The 5,663-nt window shown below is 27.1% G+C and overlaps 1 protein-coding gene across 2 annotated transcripts in view; it reads right to left on the minus strand.

Annotated features, from left to right (window-relative positions):
- The window catches only part of LOC123265979, a 172,222-nt gene that overhangs the window by 57,587 nt on the left and 108,972 nt on the right, over positions 1 to 5,663 (minus strand). The gene's annotated exons all lie outside the window — the stretch shown is intronic.

Below are 5,663 nucleotides of genomic sequence, written 5' to 3' on the forward strand. Positions count from 1 at the left end.
GAGAAAAGTAGTATCTTGGCGCTCGCTGTTGCGGTTGAAAAAGAGCTGTTTGCCCATTTTAAAATTACGCATGAGTTTTTTCATAAATGAAACCGTTATTTAAGTACGACAAGTTTACTTGTCGCACGCAAATTATTCTTGGCGCACTCAAACTATCCTTGTCGCATGCAATTGACTGTGAAAATTGCTAAAATTAAAATAAATAAAAAAAAAACACAATCTAACTGTCAATATTAAAGAAGTGAGGTTGACATTACAAAGTTCATACTTTTAACAAAAGTAAAAATAATTAATTAATATTGAGCTAATTGTGATAAAAATTAATTGAGCAGAAATTTGATCATTTTAATAATTTTTGTAAAAAATAAATTATGACAAAAAAAAATTTTTTTTAAAATTGACATGTAGGAATTTTATAAAATAAAAAATGCAATTTTTTATGAATAATTTTTTGGAACAAATTTGTTTTTTTAAGAAGATTAAAAAATTGTAGTGACAGCTAAATTTAATGTGTTGATTGTTTCAATGTGTAAATTTATTTTTTGTTAATTAATATTAGTGACTTTGCATTTATTATGTGATATATATTTGTTTCTTTATTAACTTTTTATTTGTTTTTATGGACTGGGGGGGGGGCTCCACCCCCCGACCCCCCGCCGGGGCTTCGCCCCTGGACCTCAATTTTGTACCCACATCTATCGCCGCATTTGTAATACAAAATAGTATGTGCAACTCGTGCGACGTTGTCGCACTTGTTGCACAATATACTATTTTATTACTCATGCGGGATAAGTAGTATCTGAGCGCTCGCTGTTGCGGTTGAAAAAGAGCTGTTTGCCCATTTTAAAATTATGCGTGAGTTTTTTCGCAAATTAAACTGTTATTTGAGTGCGACAAGTTTACTGATCCGGTTAATGAAGCAGCAGTGGAAACACCGATAGATATTGGAATAACAGACAAAGAAAATGTTGATTTTGAAATTTTAGATGCGATCCCATCAAAAAACTTAAAAAATTTAAATATCACATTTTCAAATTGTTCAAATTTGACAATTTATTTTAACGAAAGTAAAAAAAACTAATATTGAGCAGTTTAATTTTGTGTTGATTGTTTCAAATAAATTTAAACTATGTTAATTATTATTAATTCATTTGTATTTATTATTCAAAATATATTTACTTCTTTTTTTTTTAATTTTTTATTTGTTTTTAGGGACCCTTCACCGGGGCTTTGCCTCTGGACCCCGTTATTTGTGCCCATATATCACCGCATTTGTAATAAAAAATAGTATGTGCAACCCGTGCTATGTTGTCGATTGCTCACACCTTATCGCCACACTCGACAACTTATCGCACTAGTTGCACAATATACTATTTCACTAAAAAAAATTGGTTTCTAATTTAAAATAATACTAGCAACCCGCAGTCACTATCATTGTACATTCGGATAATAAAACTTGTCCCGAAAAAGAACAAACAAAAGCAGCTGATTAGAACCAAAAATCAAAGTGGAAAAAAGCAAATATAATTGCTAAAGTGAGATCATTAATAAAGTAAATTTTTGTTTGTAATCCTTTCTGGATTAAACTATAAATTGATAACTCTATAAACATATTATATCGATACATTGCTTATAACTTTAAAATAAATTGAGAAATTTATGAAAGTTACAAATTAGAGTTAAAACCTTAATTATTTATAATTATATCTGTTAAAAATTAAAATGAGATATTTAATAGTTTTAAAATATAATTACTTAAAATGTTAACTCAGTATTTGAGTAGCTTCAATTTCGCCGAAGGGGTCGTAACACGCGACCGAGTTGTTTATACCTACGATGAAAATAAATAACAGCATTCTGTTCGGCAATGAAAAATTTATGAGGCAAATACGGAATCCAATTAAACTTTTGATTTTTCCGAAAGAATTTATGTTCAGCTGTGAGAGGATTTTATTTTATTGTTTGTCTGGTAATTTAAAAAATAATAAAATATTTAAATCCAATTTTTTATTGCAATGACATCCCACACTGAAATAATATATATATATACGCTAGGGTGTCCGTTATTCCCAAGTTGACTTTTTTTTCGTGATCGCCCCCTGGATTTTTAGTTTTTGACCTAAAAAAAAATATCTTACCCAAATAAGCTCTTAATTACCAAATTGAATCGTGCCGAAGTCGACTTACATTTCCCATTTAAATAACATGGGAATTTGGAACTTTTTGCAATTATTTTTTTTTCTTCAAAAAAAATGTCACCACGATTATGATCAGTGCATATTCTGATGAGAAATTGAATGCTCTACAAAAAAGTTCTCTTATAATTTTTCGATAAAATCATTCCTTTAGAAGTTATTTGTGGTTAAAGTTGTGTTTATAGTTATTATCATAGTTTTGCAGTCTTGCTGTAAAGTTTTTTGTGTTATAATCATTTATTTTATCTATAAATGTTCCAAAAATTTTATCAAAATGATTAATAGTTACAGTAACGTTAACAATACGATGTATTGAATACATTTTTAATAATATTGCCGCTTATTTGTATTTTTTCTGTCTCTATTTACATTTATTTGTTAAGCAATATTTATGTCGCATTATGATAAGTATTCATGAATTTGTTTATTCTTGTTTTCATGAATAATTTGCACTAAATATTGTTTTTGTTCTTTTTTATGCGTTAAATTGTTGATGTATTTTTGAGTTCATCGAAGCGCTCTTTCGGCTACATCGTTTACAATTGTAGATTATTAACAATGCCTAATCCTTCCGAACAATCATTATTGGTGGCTCATGTCTCAAAATTTTGAATTAATAAAAATTAATTTATTTAAGAAATAAATCAATATCTTTTTTTTTTTGAATTGATAATTTCATTATCTGCATTAACTATATAGCGTTCAGGGGGAATCAAAATCGAAATTTTCATCACATTTTAATAATTTAACGTAGTTGGATCCTGCAAGACATATTTCAAGAAAATTATGAAATTTTTTTTATTGAAAGATAATTATATTAATGATTCACCACCAAAATTTCAGATCAATTCACCACATTGTTTTTAAGCAATGAATTTTCGAAATTGCAACATTTACACGCAAAGGTATAGAAAGATGGTGAAGTTATATAACTTTTATATGTGAAGTTATATACTATAGTATGAAGTTATATACTATAGTATGAAATTATTTGCATTACTCGAGTGGTATGGAAGATTTCATACTAACTTTACCATCTCTCTATACCTCTGCGTATAAATGATGCAATTTCGAAAATTAATTTCTCAAAAACGGTGAGGTGAATCGATCTGAAATTTTGGTAGTGAATTGTTAATATATTTATCTTTCGATAAAAAAAATTTCATAATTTTCTTGGAATATGTCTTGCAGAACCCAACTGTCTTAATCATTTTTCGTTTTACGTGAAGTTATATATTTGAATCGAAAAAAGTCAAATCAGCTTTTTCACCAGTTAAACACCACAGATGGTTTTTGAATTTGTGCAATACTGCCTTAGAAATTTTCTTAACGGTCGTCCTGTAATGATACAGTCTTTATATAATTTATATCTTGGTATAGAGCTGATGCTGCAAAAGGTGCCAAAAACCAAAATGATACATAAATAAATACTGTGAATGAACAAATATCCAAAAGATTTTTTTGCGTTTCAAGATCTAACTCGAAAATGTCCCGAAAAATATATATTTTCAGCGAATAAATCGCTTTTGACATCTAGCGTGCATGGTGAAATGCAACTGGTTTATAAAATTTGATTTCATTGGCACTCTAATAATGCAACTAAAAATTGCTTAACAAATAAATGTGAATAGAGACAGAAAAATACAAATAAGCGGCAATATTATTAAAAATGTATTCAATACATCGTATTGTTAACGTTACTATAACTATTAATCATTTTGATAAAATTTTTGGAACATTTATAGATAAAATAAATTATTATAACACAAAAAACTTTATAGCAAGACTGCAAAACTATGATAATAACTATAAACACAACTTTAACCACAAATAACTTCTAAAGGAATGATTTTATCGAAAAATTATAAGAGAACTTTTTTGTAGAGCATTCAATTTCTCATCAGAATATGCACCGATCATAATCGTGGTGACATTTTTTTTGAAGAAAAAAAATAATTGCAAAAAGTTCCAAATTCCCATGTTATTTAAATGGGAAATGTAACTCGACTTCGGCACGGTTCAATTTAGTAATTAAGAGCTTATTTGTGTAAGATATTTTTTTTTAGGCCAAGAACTAAAAATCAAGGGGGTGATCGCGAAAAAAAAATCAACTTGGGGAATAACGGACACCCTAATATACGCATATATGCTGACAAAAATACATATACGTCGCACATATAAAATATATACGCCACATACTTTTTTTTGCCCCCGTATATGCGGCGTATATTTTTTTTCAGTACGGGATTATTCTCAAAACATTAAAAAAAAATTTTTTTTCAACTTTGCTTCCGTGCAAAAGAACTTAGTTAAAAACCCACGGAAGAAATTAGTTTAAGTATTAAATTAATTCTATAATGCCAGTAGAAACTTCGATAAAAATGAAGTTTTATTTAATTTTTTTTTACTATAAAAATTTAATATGCATTGAAAATTATTACTAAAGAAGTACAAAGATTAAAACTTGTTTATTATATATTTATTAACATTTCTTTTTTAACAGGAATAAGTTAGCGTTTATTATACCGTCAAAGTTCTAAAATATGAAGATTATATTTTTAATTAAAAAGTAAAAATTAGATATTTATAGTTAGTTTCTAGCTTGAGGGTTTGTTACACAAGAAACTCCTTTAACTCTGTTAATTTAATACATTATTTTAAGCTGATAAGTGTAAGAGGAATAGGAAAAGCTTTTATAATGGTAATAATACTCTTTATAATTAAAAAAAAAAAGCTATCACAGTAACGGGAATTAGACTAATTAATTTATATTTTCCGGCCATTAGGAATGATCATTAGTCCTTTGAATTATTTAATACCAAAATAATGAACAATTTATTTATAATCCGATTTTAATATAAAGGTTTGATGGATTATTTTTCTAAAAGTATAGTAAGTTTTTTATTTTTAGCCACGTAAAAAGTTGTTTGTGAATATTTGATAATTTAGTATTTTTATTTTCTGATCTTTGAAATTTTTTTTTTTCTATTCAAAGTGGAAGAAAATTTTGCCTTAAAAATTTGATTTTAAATGAATTCATCTGAAAAATTTCATTGATAAAAAATAAAAATTTATCAAAGAATTTTTATTTAATAATAAAAAAATTAATTTATTTGAATTATAATAAAGTTACAAAAGTTTAAATAATTTATTGCATTACTTTTACAACTTATAATTACAATAAAACAATAATTTTTTAATGAATAAATTTTTAAAGATTTATATTAATAGACAACTCAAAAAAAAAGGAAACAGAAATAAAAGTGTGAATTCATAAATATTAAATTTAAAAATGAATATTAATAATCACAATTATTGCGCTGGCGCGTTAAAACTAAAAGGAACTATCACTCTCTCTCACCACTACAATACAAAACGTTCTCTCCACGCCGAATCAATATGGCGTATGACGTCACGGAATCGGTTTTCCTGTAGATGTTGCGCGCGAACAAGTAGAAGGACTCGATT

The sequence above is a fragment of the Cotesia glomerata genome, linkage group LG1, assembly GCF_020080835.1.
Source record: "Cotesia glomerata isolate CgM1 linkage group LG1, MPM_Cglom_v2.3, whole genome shotgun sequence".
NCBI lineage: Eukaryota > Metazoa > Arthropoda > Insecta > Hymenoptera > Braconidae > Cotesia > Cotesia glomerata.